The sequence below is a fragment of the Impatiens glandulifera genome, chromosome 4 (assembly GCF_907164915.1).
Source record: "Impatiens glandulifera chromosome 4, dImpGla2.1, whole genome shotgun sequence".
NCBI classification, from domain to species: Eukaryota; Viridiplantae; Streptophyta; class Magnoliopsida; order Ericales; family Balsaminaceae; genus Impatiens; species Impatiens glandulifera.
In genome coordinates, this window is record NC_061865.1 from 5,768,263 (window position 1) to 5,790,614 (window position 22,352).

Sequence of the window (22,352 nt, forward strand, 5' to 3'; positions counted from 1 at the left end):
TAGACGTGGCAGTCTAACTCAGTGGAGTTAGACGTGCCGGTCTAATGATTATTATAATTAGACGAGTTGTCTAATTAGTGAAAGTTAGACGTGAGTCTAACTCCTTCAGATTAGTATGAGGTAGAACTAGAATTAGACGTGGTAGTCTAACTCAGTGGAGTTAGACGTGCCGGTCTAATGGTTATTATAATTAGACGGGTTGTCTAATTAGTGAAAGTTAGACGTGAGTTTAACTCCTTCAGATTAGTCTGAGGTAAAACCGGAATTAGACGTGGCAGTCTAACTCAGTGGAGTTAGACGTGCCGGTCTAATGGTTATTATAATTAGACGGGTTGTCTAATTAGTGAAAGTTAGACGTGAGTCTAACTCATTCAGATTAGTCTGAGGTAGAACCGGAATTAGACGTGGCAGTCTAACTCAGTGGAGTTAGACGTACCCGTCTAATGGTTATTGAAATTAGACGCGAGTCTAATTATATTAGACCAGGCGGTCTAATAGACGTTTTTCATTAGAAGGAGTTGACTTATTTCATTAGACTGATTTTCTCAAATCCGTCTAACTGAAATACGTCTAATGCTCTGTTCAAGCAATACGCTTGAATCTAGCATTTCTCCTATCCACGTGCTATAGCTCTACCCTACTCATGCTCCACTTTCCTGTGAAGATTAGGACAACAACTATATGCATCCAATCAAGGAATGCCACGTAAGAGAATTTTCCTCACATTACCCGCTTTGCAGGTACATCCCTGATGGAATATTCGGCGCACTACCAGTTCGGTACGGCCACGATCCTTATGCTCAGAACCTGCTGTGTACAATGGAGGCTTTCCAATGGAAGAGCGCCACGTATCATTCTTGAAGATTCGACCGTTAGCTCCTGCTCAGTATTTAATCAATCCTAAGGACAACGGACAATCTGCCTCAACCAATCTTAAAAACAAGCAATCTGATTTTGCAGAGAGAGACTACTCAATCATCTTGCTTACTGAACTTATTCTGTGAAGCTTCTTTTTGATTGTACTGTGTGTGAATCGAGAGAGAAAGCTAGAATCAAAGTACCTTAGCTGAGTGATATTCTTCATCTTATAAATTGAACAGAAAGTGTTCTGTTCAATAGTGAGCTAAGTTTGTGTAAACTGTATTTGATTCTTATCATCTTATAGTGAATCCTTCCGGTGGTTGGAAGAAGGGGTGACGTAGGAGAGTTTCTCCGAACATCCATAAACAAACTGCTGCGTTCTTCTTTTCTGTCATCTTTTCATATTTCATCATGTGCTTCAAACCCAAGTAAACAATTCCGCCTTGAATCTGTTTCAAGTGTTTACACAAGTTTGCGTAGAATAGAAAGAGATATTAATCCCTAACAGGATTTCTATCAAACCGTTTTTCATTAGCCTTCATCATTAGCCAGACCTCCGTCTCTATTGATAAAGCCGATCCTATCACACAATGTTAATGAAGTCATTTGGATATTTGAGACAGTGGATCCTTTGTCGGCATATTTGGATGAATATGGTGTTCCTCACACAAGATTGCTTGAATCTATTATTGCTTGTGATTTGCATCCTTTGTTTACTTAGACTTGTAAAATACTGAATTTGTTTTCTATGAATGATTTAAGATTTTAGTTCTTAGTATTGCAGTTTTAAACAATATTCATTTAATATATGAACAATAGAATGAGTTTATGGAATGTGTTTTTAATATGAAAATGACCAAATATTAAATCTTTGAACATGAAAGAATCATGTAATGTAAAGTATACGCACCTAAAGTATTTACAAATCTCAATTAAATGTGAAACGCTATACATGTTTTTCAATTGTCCAAAATTGTGAAGCAATCTTCGCTATCTGATTAAGGCTTGACATTGATTAATATTAATTTATAATAATAATGTTATTTATTTTATTCTTATAATCCAAAAATTATCAAGTCACTTCACCCCACCTAACACATTTAATGCTGCCATGCAGCCATGCCGGCTAGCGTTGTACGATTCTCTCTCTCTCTCCGGTGAAACAGTATTTCGACTTTTCTTCGCCAGAATCCATCCATCCTTCAAGATTAATATCTTCAATAATCCATTTTCCTAAATTATAATTAGGGAGTGACAATAGTACGTTTTTCATTGTCATATTCTTTCTCAAGTTTTCTTCATATCGTTTTGTTTGTTTTTTGAAAACTTGACTAGAAATGTTCTGTTCAAACTTGACTAGAAATGTTTTGTTCTTGTTAATTATCAGGAAGGAATCCACATGAACGAGAATGATAATCATGATTTGAGGTATACTGTTGTGTTTGTTTTCTCTAATACTATAAGATGTTTCTATTCATATTGAAGTGAAGCGCTCTTCACTTATAGGATTATTGTAAATACTAGTGAAGTGAAGCGATCTTCATTTATAGGATTGATGTAAATACTAGTGAAGTGAAGCGCTCTTCACTTGTAAGATTGCTGTAAATACTAATGAAGTGAAACACTCTTCACTTATAAGATTGCTGTAAATACTAGTGAAGAGAAGCACTCTTCACTTATAGGATTGCTGTAAATACTAGTGAAGAGAAGCGCTCTTCACTTATAGGATTGTTGTAAATACTAGTGAAGAGAAGCACTCTTCACTTATATTTCATTCATTTGACAAACATCTTTATATTTTGTTGAGATTAATGTTTATTTTCTCCACGTTCTATAATTGACCAGCGAATCTGCGAATTGTCGGCGTCGATTGAATTTCGTTGAAAACGGCGAACCTTTGGAGGACATCGCAACCAACTTGATTCCACATTTAGGTCAGAAATTTGAGAGGGAAGAAAATGCCTACGAATTTTATTTAGCATACACTAAAATAATAGGCTTTGGTATAAGGCGCAGTTCAAAACATGATGACAAAGATGGTTTTTTACTAGATAGAGTTTTTTGTTGTAGTGCACAGGGTGAACGGGGAAAAGACAAATGGGATGTTTATGTGAAACGTAGCCGTTCTTTAACGAGGTTCGGTTGTGAAGCGAAATTGAAGATAAAAAGGGAAGCAAATGGAAAGTTTGAAGTGGTAACTTTTATTAGTGAGCATTGTCATCCTCTTGCAAGTCCAAAGAAAACTCACCTATATAGATGCCATAGGAATATTTCTGTAGCTACATGCTTACACATTGAGATGGCAAATAATGTGGGAATCCCTCCAAAGGCATCACATGCTCTAATGGCCAAACAAATCGGTGGCAGAGACAATCTAGGTTTTATTCCTGATGATTACAAAAATTACCTGCGATCGAAAAGAACTAAAGATTGTAATTTTGGGAATACATGGGGTGTATTAGAGTATTTGCAGAAAAAGCAATCAGACGATCCAGGTTTTTATAATGCTTTTCAACTTGATGTGGACGATTTGATAACGAATATTTTTTGGTGTGATTCCAATATGCGATCTGATTATTCATACTTCGGAGACGTTGTTAGTTTCGACACGACCTACAAGAAGAATAAGGAAGGTCGTCTAGTTGCGCTTTTTGTAGGTGTGAATCATCACAAATAATCTATTATTTTTGGTGCAACTCTATTATACGATGAAACTGCTATGACTTTTGAATGGTTGTTTGAGACTTTCACTACAACTATGCATGGGAAAAAACCTAAAACAATTCTTACAAATCAAGATGCGGCCATGGCTAAGGCCTTAGCGTCTACATGTCCCGAAACAAATCATCGGCTCTGTATTTGGCACATATTTCAAAATGCAGCCATACATCTAACCTACGTGTTTCATAATTTCAGAGAATTTTTGAGGGATTTTTCTTCATGTATATATGATTTTGATGAAGAGGTAGAGTTTCTTGAAGCCTGGAATCAAATGTTGACAAACTACGGGCTTGAAAACAACGACTAGTTGAAGCGTATGTTTAGCATTAGGCGAAAGTGGGCATTAGTGTATGGACAACATATGTTTTGTGCTGATATGACGACAACACAGAGAAGTGAGAGCATGAACAGTGTGTTGAAAAAGTATTGCTCTTACAAACACAAGTTCTTAGAATTTTTCAAACACTTTGAAAGACTAATTGACAAAAGAAGATATGATGTGTTGAAGGCTGATTTCAATTACCAGCAAACCAAGTCTGAACTATCCAGTTTTGATCTTAAAGGATGCATGCAGTGTTTACACTCCAGAGGTATTTAAGTGGTTTGAACAACAATGGTTTATGTCGCATGATTGTGGTGTAGAAATGTTAGAGGATGTCGACACACACAAAAAATATAAAGTAACCTCCACACTATGAGATACCCTCATACAGTTACAGTTCACAAGAATGATGATAATATCGAGTGTAGTTGCTGTAAATTTGAATTTGGAGGGATTATGTGTGCTCACATTCTAAAGATTTTCACGACGATTAACGTGTTGAAGATTCCTCATGCGTTGATATTAAAGAGGTGGACAAGAACCGCCAAAGATGGATATTTTGCAACTGATCCACTGATGATCAACAGTAATATTGATCAGAGTGAGCTTCAAAACATAAGATACAGAGATTTGTGTGACTTGTCCATGCATTTATTTACAAAGGCAGCTGAAAGAGATGACACATATAGGAATCTGAAAGAAATTATGCTTAGCTAGTGAAAGTATGTGGATAAAAAATTACAAGAGGATACAAATACGCAAACTCCACCAGTTGTATCAGGTTCTGCTGAGGATTCCCCTGCTCGAGCGAAAGGAATAAAAACTAAGATGGCAACAAAGTCTGGTAAGAGAAGGAAATGTGGACTAGAGAAGAATCCAAGAAAAGAAAAACAACAAGAAAAACAATCGAATCACTAATAAATCCGGTATGTAATTGATCGCTTAACTACTTTACTAATAATTGGGTTAGTACTCTTCATTTATTAACAACTTTTAAATTGATATACCGTTCCAGCCATCAAATGCAATGCCAACAACGGCAACTACTCAATTCCCAACTCCTCAACAATGGGACGAAAGTTTCAGCATTGACGCTAATACTCCTTTCACTGTTCTTTTGTCATCTCAACTCTCGAATTCTAGTTTCAAGTGAAAGTTGAAATATATTTGTATGTAAGTTTGATTTGAAATCATTATATACATGGGGGTTGATGTAAAACAATGACCAAATTAATGATTTAATGAAAATTTATTGATCAGTTCATGTGAACCCTTCATTTTTACGTTTGCCAACCATAAAATCCGTTCAGAAAGTAGAGATTAGGTATGTTATGCCTTGTGGTTCATGGAAAACCTCCAAGATATCCATGTAAGATCATTTGTAAAAAAAATTAAAAAATTATATTACCGAAGAGTGGGGAACGAAGCGTACTTCGCATCAATTAGTTTATATTTTTAAAGAATCGGGTGAAACTTCCTTCGCGCAGGAGACATGGAAGGCGGAATGAAGAGATCTGCCTATCAGGGCAAACCATACTTAGCCTTAAGTATTTTCTTACCCTGACGCTCATGTAAAACCCCAACACATCCATGAAAAGACAGTTTACCTATCGTGTAAAAACATTCACTCATGTATGTAAACACAAAAATTCACCTATATTATTTATTTTTAAATTAGAAAAAAATTAAAAAATTATATTAACGAAGACTAGGGAACGAAGCGTACTTCGCATCAATTAGTTTATATTCTTATAGAATCGGGCGAAACTTCCTTCGCGCAGGAGACATGGAAGGCGAAATGAAGAGATCTACCTATCAGGGCGAACCATACTTAGCCTTAAGTATTTTCTTACCCTAACGCTCATGTAAAACCCCCAACACATCCATGAAAAGACAGTTTACCTATCGTGTAAAAACATTCACTCATGTATGTTAATCAAAAAATTCACCTATATTATTTATTTTTAAATTAGAAAATAAATTAAAAATTATACTAATCAGGGGAGGGGATCGAAGCGTACTTCGCTTCGTTTACTTTATATTCTTATAGAATCGGGCGAAACTTCCTTCGCACAGGAGCCATGGATCTTCCTTCAGGGCAAACCATACTTAGCCTTAAGTATTTTCTTACCTTGACGCTCATGTAAAACCCCCAACACATTCATGAAAAGACAGTTTATCTATCGTGTAAAAACATTCACTCATGTATATAAATACAAAAATTCACCTACATTATTTATTTTTAAATTAGAAAAAAAATTAAAAAATTATATTGACGAAGAGACGGGATCGAACCGTACTTCGCATCAATTAGTTTATATTCTTATGAAGCATTCTTCGCTTGATTTACTCAATGTTAAACGACACATGCTTCGCCCCGGGGTCCATGTTAAACGGGAGTGATAGTCACTGTTTGGAGCGAAGATTCCCTCTCATGAACAATGTTTTTCATGAAAAACCTCCAAAACATCCATGTAAATGTAAACACATTTGAACTTCATTGTTAAAACATTCGTTCTACTAAGTGAAAGAACTTAAGTAACAAAACTCACATTTATACTGAAACAATCTGTACACATTTTTATTCATATACAATGTCAACTTAAAATATTTTAAAATTTTAATTTCACAATCTGTATACCTTTTCAAATTAATCCACTAATCCATTTCTTGCAGTCCTCGTAGACGGTTCCCCTTATTTTGTTTAGATCCGACCCAATGATTCGCCACATATACATCATGCTCAAGGTATTTATTCGTGAGCGCCGTGTGTTTTAATCACAGAAGCTAGTTCTCCAACCCTTGATTTTACCTTCATATGACTCCATGTGTCTCATGCAATAAACCCCGCAATCATTGACATTCTTGCTATCCTGCCATGACAATTCCAAACATCTCATTGACAACTTGGAGAACTTTGCACCAAGAACGGGGTCTACGTCGTCCATAAATTGTTTAAGGTAGTAATCTTGGTACATAATGAACAACATGATGTAATGTACAATAACCAAAAAAATTTGGCGACTAAACATGATGAAAAGCGAAGTTTAGTATATTACCAAAAGGAGGACATTCTTATATCTTATCTCGTAGGGAGATTTTATCGCCTCCCTGTTGTCAATTACTTCAATTGCCTTTTCTATGAAGTTATAGCAAACCAAGTAAAAATGGCCCTCATCAATGAATGGAAAAAAAATCTGCAAATACAATTGAAGCAAATAAGATTGCATAGAGGTGCACATGCTATTAAATGATATGACAACGACAGATTTACTTACAAGGTCCGCTTTCATGTAGTCTTTTTTTGTAATCTTGAAATTCTTACATTCGTTATAGAACCTCAAATCGAATTTTTCTTTAGAATCATTCCCATTTACAGAAAAAGCATGTTTACAGCATAGTCTGTATTACAACACTAATAACGTCATTGATAAACAATAGTATTAGTACAACTTACGGTGATCACGGTTGTGAAGAACATCTTATTGTGTGGGGGGTTTACTTTTCTCCTACAAATTTCGTTCAACATATACGACCACACATCAACAATCATACTGTCTACCCAGCGATCAACAGCCAAAGAAAGCATGTCCGCGCGCGTCAGGTGGATAGTTAGTGCATCAGTAAAAAATAACATTGCACTGCAGAAGACAAGAAAACATGTTTGATAATGAGGTAGAAAGTACATATGAAATAAGAATGTAGAGGAAATATTACGTTTTTTTAGTCCCTTATCATATACGAACCCCACAATTATCTTCTGCTTGTTTGACATATTCTTGACCTTCCTAAATATGTTATCGAAATAGGGGGTTTTCAATGCTGGGGGCAATTGTAATCCATGAAGCCAGTCGCACATTCGCTCATCATTATTTGGTAGAAGAGGCAATGTAGGTTCAAGTGGCGGTGGTAGAATAGAGATGCATTCTTCTTCACTTTTTACTACCGACAAGAGAGGAGATGCATTGTTGGTTTCGGTGTTGATAACCCCGTTTAACCAATCAGTTTTCAGATTTCGGGGACATTTTCTGCACAAATTGAAGTACTTTGATGGACCAGGATTTGTTTGTGGAAAAATTAAGGTAGGAGAAATTGGGATGTTGTTGGATTCGGGTGTGGGAGTAATGATGTTGTTGTTGGCTTCGGCTGTGGGAGTGATGATGTTCTTGTTGGCTTCGGCTGTGGGAGTGATGATGTTGTTGTTGGCTTCGGTTGTGGGAGGAATGATGTTGTTGTTGGCTTCGGCTGTAGGAGGAATGATGTTGTTGTTGGCTTCGGCTGTGGGAGGAATGATGTTGTTGTTGGCTTCGGTTGTGTGAGGATGTTCTTGTTCTCTTGGTTGGCGATGTTTTGTCTCGTTTAAGCTCCTTGCCCAGCCTTCCCTCAGGATTGAATGGTAGTTGACGACCGTGGAAATTGGCTTAAAAGCAGATTGTACAAGTTCTATTGCGTTAACGTGGTGCACCTGATTTAGAATTTTAGCAACTCGTGCCAAAACTTTTGTAGCTGCAGCAACCTTACTAAAACATGAGGCAAGATTAGATGTGTAGTCACTCCTAGGATGCTCAGTCCGAAGCTGCACAGTCCGAGACTTCATAATTTTGTCATTCAGAGACTGCTCATTATGAGGCTTAATATTTTGGTCTAGTGGAAACTTCTCTGTATGAGGTTTCTGATTTTGATCATTCGGGGGTAACTCAGTCTTTGGATTGTCATCCCCAACTTCTTCTGGTGGAGGATGCACATTTTGGTCATTCGGAATGGCTATGCGAGCAATGACCCTACCATGTCCAAACCCCCATGGGCAGCCTCATAATCAACCCGGTCGTACATCTTCTGGTCGTTCAAGCATCCCAAAATAAGGAAATTCCCAGAGATCTTACTATTTACCTTGTACTCAACAACCCAGTCCAAGTAGCACAACTGATATATTAGCATTAAAACATATATATTACGTTAAAGTACCTGAAAAATTAAGAAGCTAGAACCTACTACATATAATTTTCTACACTCACTAGAAGAAACGTTAGTGGTCCATGGAAATATGATGTCTTTTTTCTTCCCACTTATAAACACTTTCAACAAGACCGTCTTAAGTAACTTGCACCAGTTGTAATCTTTAATTTTAGATACATTTTGCAGGGATTTCAATATTTTGAATATGTATAAAAAAACACAGAGGATAAAATAATTTTACATGATAGTCGAAATGAAATTACATAATTACTGCTAGGTAGTTTGGGTATACCTACACTGTGGATTTTGCGAAGTCCACAAAAAACTGGATACAACAAACACAATGAAGCCAATCTTGAAGTTACTGTCTCTGGCTGTATTCTATACAATTTTTTTCGGCATTTTATTGGTCGAAGGACCTCCACTATTCTCGAATCCCCATCTCCTTCTCCACTCCCTGAGATTGTCCTTGTACTCCTGGTCGTCCGTGCGAATTCCATCACACTCTACGATTTCTAATTCCCCTCTAAGGATGTTCAATACACATTGAACATCCTCTTCATCAATCTGAATCTCCTCTCCACTATGTAGGACGACGCTCCTCCTTCTGGGCTTGAAGAGACTCACAATGCACTGTGAGAATTCCATTGGGCATTTTGATATGCCTAGTGAAAGAAGTGAACCAAATCCTATGTCCCTCACAACATCTTTTTGTTCTTTGGATAACCTGTTAACTAGGTAGTGAAGGCCCGATGGAGAGGTTCTGCTCTTAAAATCAACATCAGGATCACGAATCTTTCTTCTTTTTTTATTAACCTATTTCTCAATAAGCTCTTCGTTAGCAGCTGTCGCCAGTATGTCCAATGTTGTAGAGGGCGTACTTGATGCCTTGGCTTTCTTTTATTTGGTTGAACCCTACATTAAAATGTGTGTAATACGTATATACAAAACAATCGATGAACTACATAATCAGAAATCAAGTAAATATGTAAATTTTCAAACATTAGTATCATTACCTCCTTCTTTTAACTTTCGTCGTCGATTCAGTATATGGAACTATTTGCTTATCCGAATCCTGATTCTAAAATGATAGATTCAACTTTAGATTAAAACAAATACAAATAACCAAACGAAACAGACCAGCACCTGAAACCCTAAACCTTTTTTACCATTATCGCAGCAGAAGAAGATCGAAACAGGAAGAGAAATAGCTTCAGAGGCGAACTAACGGAGACAACGGAGGGGTAGAACGGCCAGAGTCGGGCTTGAGAGATTTTATTTTCGAAATACTTCCTCAGAGTGATCAAATTTTCATTCGGCCTTTTAGGTTTTTACAAGAACGCGTTTGTGGTTTTACATGAACTTGAGATATTTGTCAAATAAAAGAATCTTGTATAGGGGAAGAAAGCTTCACTTGTTACCGCTCGATTATGTGAAACATGCTTCGTTGATCAAAATTATTTTGAACACTTCAATATTTGTAAAATAAAAGAATCTCGTATAGTGGAAGAAATCTTCGCTATGTTACCGCTCGATTATGTGAAGCATGCTTCGTTGAGGTGAATTATTTTAAACACTTCAATATTTTTAATATCAAAAGGATTTCGTATAGTGGAAGAAAACTTCGCTTGTTACCGTTCGATTATGTGAAGCATGCTTCGCTGAGGAGAATTATTTTAAACACTTCAATATTGAGGATTGACAATTGATTGGATGGTAGCAGTTGGAATTGACATTGACAAAATGAATTTCTCTTTAATCAATGTATATCCGTATACAGATACTGCAGTACGTCTGCTGAAGGGACATGACAAATTTTGGCGCTTCACAAGCTGGCTAGTGCATTGATGACGTCGATTAAATTTGATTATAGCTTGCTTCATTAATGCGGATTGACAATTGATGGGATATTTTTAACAAGTGGAGCAAGTTTCGTTCTCTAGAGATTGTTCTCCTTATAATAAACTGTAACTAACAAGCGAAGCGAGCTTTGTTCCCTAGAATCATTGTGAAGTTATTTTTAATGAAGTGCTTCGCTCGTGTAAGGTTATTTATAAGTTCAATTGCTTAAATTAAATTATATATATGATATTATAAATCCATTAATACAGATTGACCGTTGATGGGATGGTAGCAGTTGAAAAATAGATGAGTCATAAGGACTAAAGACTTGGGCTCCGATGTGATATTTCATCACGACAGTGGTGTGATATGTCGTTTCTTTTCTATTATAAAGGCATGAGTGTGTGTGTGCTACAACCATTGTACTTACATGAACCCAAAAGGATTGGGCTTCAAATATTTCCAACCCAAATGAAAATTTTCAGCATTAACATTATGTGTGTTGTTTAAGATCTTTTGTTCAGATCTACTCTATGGGAGATTCTCTGTGGTGGAAAACTTCTTCAATGAAGATGAAGAGTGCCCAGTTTTGGTGGAAAACATCTTCAGTTACTACGAATTCTTCATAGTTGAAGTATGAAATATCGACCAAATGAAGATGATACATGTCCACCACTGGCGGGAAAAGACAATTGTAGGAGATTCCCTGGTGTGGAAAACATCTGAAGAGATATCTTAGAAGGTGTGATTCATCAACCGTGGGAGATCCGCTGTGGTTGCTTCAATGAAGATGCAGATGAATATTGTAATAATGTAGAGTTGTGTTTATCAAACGGTGTAATGCAGATGAATATTGTTATAATGTAGAATTGTTTATCAAGCATAGTTGTAATGGAATGAAGTTTCATCCAAACTGATAATAATAATAATATTTGTCATATATATTTTAATTCAGATTTAATTATGTCTATTATAAAATAATGAATAAAAAGGAAGGAATATATATATTGTAAAATGACAAGTGAAGCAAGTCTCGTTCCCTAAAAATATTGTAAAATGTATTTATCAAGCGAATCAAGCTTCGTTCTCAATAAGCATTATAAAAGGTAACTATCATGCGAAGCAAGCCTCGTTCTTTATAAACGGTAACTACTTAAATGAACCCTTTAATTGTGTTTACATGAATGAATTAGGGGTTTTACATGCTTGCATTTAGGGGTTTCACGTGAATGCATTAGGGGTTTAAGATAATATATTTAATAATCTGTGTTGATAAAGAAAATGTAAATATATAATAATTTCATTTATGAGGATTCACGGTTGATGGGATGGTATCACTATTGAAGGAAGGTGCGGACTGTTGACTCGTCCTCCGAGGTGAAAATGGTGATTATAATTTAAGCATAGTCAACAGTATCTATGAAGCGAAGCATGCATGCTTCGTTCTCTAGTGCTTGCACCCTGTAATAAACTAACTGACAAGCGATCCAAGCTTCTTTCGCTATGAGCATTGTCAACGGTAACTATGAAGCGAAGCATGCCTCGTTCTTTGTAAGCGTTGTACTTACATGAACCCTCGAATTGTTTTTACGTGAATGCATTAAGGGTTTTACATGAATGCATCAGTTTTTTTTCAATATATTGTTCACAGAAACACAAATATATAATAAAAATTTATTATTATTATTATTATAATTTAATAATAATAATAAAATTTAAATATATAAAAATTTCATTCATGAAGATTGACGGTTGATGGGATTGTGTCAATGGTGAAGAGTCATACGGACTGATGACTCTTCCTCCGAGGTGAAATTAATCTTTAGAAAAAGTGAAGCAAGTTTCGTTCGCTATCAACATTGTCAACGGTGTCTATGAAGCGAAGCATGCTTCATTCTCAAGTGCTTGCACCCTGTAATAAAATAACTAACAAGCGATGCAAGCTTCGTTCTCTATAAGCATTGTCAATGGTAACTATCAAGCGAAGCAAGCTTAGTTCTTTGATTTTTCATGAATGTAAAAGGGGTTTTTCATGGAATGTATAATTGTTTTTACATGATAGTTTTAATAGAAAATGACATCCATATTGCAATCATTCGTAACGATAATGATTCAAAGTGTAACTTCACAACAATATATTTGCATTTGGGTACACAAAAACACAAATACATTTCATAATCGTTATAGAGAAATTATACAGATTAAGCAACCAAACAGCAGTTCAAAAGCTACAAGTTGTATATAAATAAATGAAGCCCTAATCTGTATCAGAGCTTGACTCGTCATTCGGTCCTGTCATAGATAACACTTTTTGTTCGACGACGGGTGGAATGTATAGCTGAACTACTTCGTTCACAACATTGATCCATCGATTTGGAAATTGAATTGTAACAACACACTCCATTATTGATGCGTACTCGAGGTAGAGATCATTAGAAATAGGCATCAAGTCCGCAGGAGGATTGAGTGCATTCCAAAGTAGGGGATTCCGTAGGCCAAATTGTCGATATATGATAGATGTACAGTAGGAGGTAGATCCCTCTAGGCCCAACACAATGATGAATGGAGAACTCCTCATCTCGTACATCATGTGACTAAAGAGATACCACAGAACAATGAACCGAATTTGGTGAATATCAGAAATATAATTCTCAACCCCGACTCCAACGATCCTTTGCAACTGTAGATTTGCAAAGGAAGGGTAAAGAATTAAAGGACAGGGCAACGAATGCAATTTGTCTAATAACCATAGGTATAGTACCAAAGGTGATCCACAACGGGAATAGTTATTTGGGTCTGGAACAAACTCGTTGAGACCAAGGAGTGTCTCGGAGAGTACAAGGCCAACCAAACATGGAGCATTTCCCATCAGTGCAGGAACTACCTCCAGGAACCTATCCGAAGGCCGTAGTCCTTCAGCCGGACACAAAAAAATGAACAAGAACCACAAGCATGATTAGTTTGATTTGTGTGTGGTTGATGGTTCTTTCAGCTCCCTGTACACGCCAAATGTAATCGTCTATGTTTGTCATATTGAGAAATCCATGTTGAAGGGTAAACAAAACAATGTCAAACATTGTACAACCATAGAAGTTATAGCAAGTTTCAAATGAAAATTGAGGATCAGGATTGATAGATAGAACCATGAGAAAATGACTCTCACACCTAAGGATTGAAGCGAATTCCTCAATCGTCGGGCAAATGTGCATGTCCCCAATGACAAAAGAACGAGTGTTCGTATTCCATCTACTTTGCATGTGGGCCATCAGTCCTTCGTGAACGTTTATTCGAATAAGAGGTAGAATCTCATCTACATGATACACACCAAAAGGGATAGGGTCATCGTTCATCAGACTTAAGTATCGCTCCAACTGTTGCTGTGATAAAACTGACATCTCTGGCTCCATCTCTGCCTCTTAAGATGAGTCCTCACTAAATAAATGAAGAGAATGAATGAGGTAGTTCTGGTAGAGACTTTGGAGGGGGAGATAGTAAAACAGAAAGAGAGAGAGATAGACTAAATAGATCACACTAGCTCTCACTACAGGAATAGGAGAAATGAATCAAATTGTAGTGCCCTGTACTTTAGTTATAATTGATTTTTCATTCTTGTCTTAGCATTTTTACATTACTCAGGTAGGGACGTTACATGAAATGACTTGTGAAGTTAAAAACAGAACTCGTGAAGCTAGCTTCGTTTATGATATTATAAACTCAAGCTTGCGAAGCTAGCTTCGTTTATGAAATTATAAACTCAACCTTATGAAGCTAGCTTCGTTTATGAAGTTAAAAACAGAATTTGTGAAGCTTGCTTCGTTTCTGAATTTAAGAACAAATTTTGTGAAGTTTGCTTCGTTTATGAATTTATAAACTCAACCTTGTGAAGCTAGCTTCGTTTATGCTTCATTTATGAATATATAAACTCAACCTTGTGAAGCTAGCTTCGTTTATGAATTTAAAAACAGAACTTGTGAAGCTAGCTTCGTTTATCATAAATTAGTGTTGTGAAATTAAATCGGTTGATGAACGAATAAATATGTTCACATACATGAAGAGATGTTTTTCAATACCTTCGTAGTGACGATTAAAACTATGTGTACAAGAAGAGCAGAATGTGAAATATAATCACCGAAAGTTGTCTATTATAAACATAAATAAATTATAAGTGCATAATGGTAGAGTACACTAATTAAAATTCATTTATACATACAACTCTAAAATCTTAATCTAATTGAATTCTTTATGTTAATCTTGTTGACATTGTGGTCTGACATAAGAATTTTGTATAAATATTTGATCCTCAGTGTACTCAAAGCTTCTTCGACCTTCATAACAACAAGAGAAAGTATAAGAAAATATATAAAAAATTGTCATAGACTAACATACGTTTAAAACTTACATTGTCGATAGTGATGTCAATATCACAATTCTTCGTTTCTCCTCTATATGTTTCCATATATCTCATTAAATATATACCACAGTCGACTTTGTTTGTACTATCTTCCCACTTCAAATTTGGAGTCACTTTCCTAATTTTTTGAATTCTTTCCGCTAATCCTACTAGGCCTAGACCTAGGGGTGTTCATCGGTTCGGTTTTCGGGTTCCTTGGTTCTGTTTATTCGAATTTTTATTTTTTTTAGCCAATTCGAAAACCGAATCGAATTCGAATAAATTTTAATTAAATTGAACCGAATTCGAATAATTCGAATTCAAACCGAATTCGTTTTTTAAAAATTTTTGGAGCTAGCATTACTCAAAATAAAATGCACCAGTCAGGATTTGAACCTAGGTCTGTACTGTAGCAAGGTACTATTCTACCACCAGTGCTTTTGTTTCATTTTTATTTTATTATAATTTGATTATTTTGAACTTTTTCTTAAGTTAAGTTTAGAAAAACAAATAATAAAAAATGAATTCGGTTTTCGGTTTGTTTTCGAGTTTAAACCCAAACTCGAAAACCAATTCGAAAACCGTATTTGAATTCAAATTGGTTTGAAATTCGATTCGAAAACCGAAAATGAAATTCGAATTCGGTGAATTCAATTTCGGTCGGATATTCGGTTCAGACCCAATATTGAACACCCCTACCTAGACCTACCAAGAAAGCCCCAAAATTAATAATGTGCTTGGTCAAATTGGTATACTTCTCCAGAACTTTAACATTACGAGGACGTCCGACGTTGTCCATTTCTTCGACTTTTGAAAGAGACATATTGGAACATACAAGGAAGTAATGTTCTGCATGGAGGACCGGTAGGAATATCTGTAAAAACGATACAAACATGAATTATTTGATATCATTGCATATATATAAGCATAAACAAAATTCATTACTTGTAATGGTTATGCACATACCAGGTCAACGTTTGTTTTGTGTTCTACTGTTATTTTGAAGTTCTTCATGTCCTATTTGAGGCAACAGGCAAATGATTCATAATCAAATTTCATAGCTTCATAGAAATTAACTCTAAAGTATCAAAGTCATGAACTTTGAGCAATGCATAGCACAAAACCAAGTGAAGCACTTACATATGATATTATTGAAAAACAAATTATTCGTTTTTCATGCCTTGCAAACCTGTTAAATTTGAAGTGCAAATGGATGACCCAAGCGTCCATCACTTCGCTCGCAACTTCAGCTTTATCTTTCATTGTTTGTAATTGTGCACGGGTTATATTACTTGGAAACCCTTCGTACAATACCTCCCTGCAAAATAGATCCACTTAGAACATAACTACTTTAATATTTAAACTTTAGAAAAGCATGCTTCACTTACTTCTTATCAAGGTCCTCACAAAACACATAATCGACCAATCTTCGTTCTTTGTTCGTTATTTTTTTCAACTTCTCTGCAACGACTTGCATGTAGGGGGATTGAAGGTGCACCGAAATTTTTGAAATCTTCCTCTTTGGATAGTCTCTAATGTTGACATGTCCCCCCTCATCTTCATCTTCATCTTCAGAAGATTCATAAGCTTTAGAAGGTTCACAAGTTTTGGTTTCCTGAACCTCATCTCCTGCATCCTGATGAGGGGATTCAACCGGGGGAGTATTCTTTTTCAACCCCAGACTCTCTAAAGTGTCCCCAAGTGACTCATTTGGATTATGAGGATCTTCATTGTGCTCATCTCCTGCATCCTCACGGAGGATTCAACCGGGGAGTATTCTTTTTCAACCCCGGACTCTCTAAAGTGTCCCCAAGTGACTCCTTTGGATCAGGAGGATCTTCATTGTACTCATCTCCTGCATCCTGACGGGGGATTCAACCGGGGGAGTATTCTTTTTCAACCCCTGACTCTCTAAAGTGTCCCCAAGTGACTCCTTTGGATCAGGAGGATCTTCATTGTGCTCATCTCCTACATCCTCACGGGGGGATTCAACTAGGGGAGTATTCTTTTTCAACCCCGGATTCTCTGAAGTGTCCCTAAGTGACTCCTTTGGATCAGGAGGATGTTCCCTACTTACACAAACCTCAGCATTATTCACTTTCAAGTGTTTGATGAACATTTTAGACTCTGTAAGGTTCAGGTAACCGGCCTCAAAAATAGCCTTAGGATCGATGTTGCGTTTCTCGAACTCGTCTGATATGCAATTCAACTGTTCTGTCATTTCTTTAAAAGTTTGCAAGACTTTGGATGTTAACATCTGTAGATTTAAAAAAAACATACTTTCTTAGTCTCAAAAACAAGAAAGTATAGGCAAATGTGAGTCAATTTCTTCTTTCAATATACCTTGTCATTGTCTTCCGGTAATTCCAATAAATTAATTGGAATTTCATGTTCTTTATATGTTAGGCGTGCCCTTGCCCTGCCCAGCCCAAAACCACATGTGCGAGCTTCTAACGTGGTAATCTCTAACAATGTGGTGTCATCCCAGCAAGAGATGATTGGTACAGACCTTTCATAGAAGAAATATGTGCAGGTCCCCACACATCAGTGTGTACCAACTCTAGCCTTTCTTTCTTGAGCTCCTTCCAAATCTTTAAGAAACTCACCCGTTTATGTTTTCCAAGAATACAGTTTAGACATAACTGATGTTCAACAGACTTCAGTTCTGGAATCTGTCCATTCTTCAAAAGAATTTTCATCCCTTTTTCGCTCATATGGCCCAACCTACAATGCCATAGCTCATTGTTCTTCGAGTCACCAACTACAGCAGCAACTGTTTCTCTGCAAGTTGAAGTCGTGTATAACGTTCCAGTTTTGTGACCTCGAGCAACAACAATTGCTCCTTTAGTCACCTTCCATGCACCATTTCCACAAATGAAATTGTGACCTTCTTCATCAAGCTGTGTAACAGAAATCAGATTGCACATTAAACCTGGAATGTGTCTCACCTTATTAATCTTCCAAACAGAACCATTTGTCATCTTCAATTTGATGTCCCCCATGCCAACAATATCCAATGGATCACCATCTGCAAGATATACTTTCCCACAGTTTCCAGTCACATAATTGTCCATTAATTCTTTGTGAGCAGTGGTGTGGAAAGACGCTCCTGAGTCTAAAACCCATGAATCTATTGGGCTATCAACAGACAAAAGTAACGCATCAGTGACAGATTCTGTAACAACGTTGGGTGCATTATTTTTATCATCACCGTTTTTCTTCGGTGCTTTGTAGTTTCTCTTTAAATGACCCTGTTTACCACAATTCCAGCACTCAAATGTTTTCCCAGACTTGGACTGACTCCTCATGCTCCTTGACATAGATCTGCTCTTACCTCGGTTGAAATTTATATCATTACCTTTGCCCCTGTTTTCCACATTCAGAGCAGAACCTTTGAACGTTTACTAGAATCAATTTTACGAACCTCTTCAGCAAGAATACGGTCTCTAACTTCAACAAATTTCAGTTTAGCATTTCCAACTGAATTACTAATTGCTGCCCTCATAGGTTCCCAAATATTTGGTAGAGATGCTAACAAAATCAGGGCACTAACTTCATCCCCAAAATCAATCTCAACAGATAGCAACTGATTCACAATTATATTGAATTCATTCAAATGAGTAGTGACAGAAATACCATCAACCATTCTTAAGTAAAATAATCTTTTCATTAAGTGTACATTGTTGTTAGCAGATGGTTTCTCATACATATCAGAAAGAGATTTCATCAGACCCATGGTGGTCTTCTCCTTTGCTACATTGTGAACAACTGTCTTGGCTAGCGTCAATCGGACAACTCCCAAAACCTGTCTATCAAGGAGTTTCCATTCAGCTTCATCCATCTTGTATGGTTTCTCACTCAAAGGAACATGAAGTTTCTTTCCATGGAGATAATCTTCAATCTGCATTCTCACGAATGCATAATCTGTCCCATCAAATCTTCCAATCCCATGTCCTATACTGTTCTCAATTGTCATTGTTTCCAATGCTCAGATCTAGCTTAGCTGCTCTGATACCAGTTGTTAGGATTTGTATCTCCCAAATCCGACCAGCTTGAAACAATCTGTAAAAATGCAAGAAAAAAGAACACAAGAAGACACAGATTTATAGTGGTTCACTCAAATTGAGCTACATCCACTTCAACCACCACCAGATTTCACTATGAAGAAGAAGAAGGAATACAGAGTTTTTTGCCTCACACTTTATCTCTCTAGAATTATTTCTCTTAACCATGTAAACCCTTAATAATCACATATTTATAGGGTAAACATTCAGGTAATAAACCTAAATAACTTTGGTCAGGGCCAAGCCCAAAACCAAAAAGAAACCCAATAAACTCTAATTAACAATGTATAGTTTATTATAAGTGTAGGCTTCATAACTCAACAATAACTTAAGCAGATGCACATGACTTTCATGTTCAATACTTTGAGACAGTGAGTAGCATTGCTCATGGATCCAGAACCAACAGATTTTGCACTAATAGGAAATACCTATTTCTCCATGTTTCTCACCACAAAAACTACATAAAATTGATGCGGGGTGTATGTGAGCGGCCAATTCGTGGTTGTGCAGAGTGCGAGGACAAACAAGAAAGGACTTGAATGCGCATCTTATATCCAAATGAAAATCGCCAACTGATGAACGATAGTTGAATGACAACGGCATAGATATCGACGGGTAGTTAATGTTAAGGAACCAGACAATCTTACTCCACAAAATCTGCAAGTCAAAGATGCAATCAAGTCACAATATATTCCTCCATAATCTTAGTGATTGCACAACTAATTGTTACCCATATTTAGACTCCACAAAATCTGCAAGTCAAAGATGCAATCAAGTCACAATATATTCCTCCATAATCTTAGTGATTGCACAGCTAATTCTTACTCATATTTAGACTTTACATATAACAAATTGTAATATAAATAACCTGTACATTTCTCATTCATATATACAATTATTCCTTTTCAATCATACATCTTCTCTACATGGTATCAGAAGTCTAGATCCTACAATGTCATCAAACGCCTTCTCCGTCCCAAACCCTACCGACCCCGGCTATCCCATCTTCACCTCATCAACACCTACCACTGTGTTTGTCGCAACCTACAAACCATCATCCAATACTCGCCAAAATAACAATTACTCCCGACCCTAATACTCTAAAGACAACAGCCGACAGTCCTCACCACACTACCCCAACCCCTCCTCCTCATCCAACACCAAATCACCTGATGTCTGCCAATATTGCGGCTACACTGGTCACACCATCTCCGTCTTTTGCCACTTCTCTCACGCCCATCCTAACTTTACACTTAAACCCTTTGTACGTCAATTTCGCTACACTCGTCCTCAAGCCAACACTGCCTATTCATCTCACGCCCCTCCATGTGACTGGATTATAGATAGCGGTGCTACTCACCATGTCACACATGATCTCGATAATCTATCCATTCACACTCCTTATACAGGCAACGATGATGTTATCATCGGTGATGGCTCATCTCTTCCAATCTCTCACACAGGTTCATTCACTATCACCTCTCAAAACAAATCTTTACTCTTTCAAAATGTTCTTTATGTTCCAAAAATTGCACAAAACATTATTTCCGTCTCCAAGTTTTGCCTTGATAATAATGCACAAATTGAGTTTACCTCTTCTTCCTTTCGTTTCAAGGCTATCTCCACAAACACCATCCTACTCCAAGGAACTTTTAATCATGGCATGTACACCTGGTCTTCTTCCTACAAATGTGCCCTTCAAACATCTCTCACATCATCTAATTCAAAGCTATCCACCACGTCTGCTCTCATATGGCATCACCGTCTTGGTCATCCGTCATTTAAAGTTTTTTCTTATATTTCAAATTTATGTAATTTAGGTTCAATTTCATCCCTTGATTACTGCAATTCTTGCAAGATTAATAAAGCACACAAACTTCATTTCTCTCAATCCACTCTTACGTCTACAGCTCCCCTTGAATTATTATTTTCAGATGTTTGGACCTCACCCCACCTCTCACATGACAACTACAAATATTATCTAATCTTTGTGGACCATTACACTAAATATGTATGGTTTTACCCTCTCAAAAATAAATCCGACTCTCTCATAGTCTTTCTTGACTTCAAAAAATTAGTTGAAAACTATTTCAAAAGAACGATCATAACCCTATTCTCTGACAATGGAGGCGAGTTCATCAAATTGGCTCCCACCTTACGCGCTAATGGCATCTCACATCTTACTACACCTCCCCATACCCCTGAACACAACGGCTATGCAGAACGCCGTCATCGTCACATTGTCGAAATTGGTCTCTCTCTCTTATCTCATGCCAATCTACCTTTCACTTACTGGACACATGCATTCTCCACTGCTGTGTATCTCATAAATCGATTACCTACACCAACCTTACAAAATGACTCTCCCTACTATCGACTCCTAAATGTCAAACCTATCTATTCCCAATTACACTCCTTTGGCTGTCTATGCTACCCATTACTACGACCTTATGCTTCCAATAAACTAGATCATCGATCTCAACCATGCATTTATCTTGGTCGTTCCCTAACTCAAAGCGTTTTTCTGTGCCTAAATCTTACCACAAACAAAATCTACACTTCTCGTCATGTCACTTTCATTGAGCATGATTTTCCATTCCACCGTCTATCAAACCAACAAAATTCAACTTCGCTCCCCTCACCTCACGAATGGTTTCCCACTCCTCTCATACCTATTTCATCACATAACCCTACAACACCATCCACCACTGCCACACCCCCACAAAACACACCTCCTACGCCACCACATCCATCACATAACCCTACAACACCGTCCACCACTGCCACACCCCCACAAAACACACCTCCTACGCCACCACATCCACCACCACCCCTCCGCCCATTCTCCCTCGTCCTGTAACTCGTCTCACAAACAACATAACCAAACCTAACCCAAAGTATGCCCAACTTACCACTATCTCCTCACCCACGTCACTACCAACCACCCCCAAACAAGCACTCTCCATCCCTCATTGGCGTGATGTTATGCTTGCTGAATACAATGCTCTACGGAAACACAATACATGGACTCTCGCACCACCTAGTGAAGCTCGAAATGTCATTGGTTGTAAATGGGTCTTCAGAATCAAATATAATCCTGATAACACGATTCACAAATACAAAGCTCGGCTTGTCGCAAAAGGTTTTCATCAACAAGCTGGTCTTGACTACTCTGCCACCTTTAGTCCGGTTATCA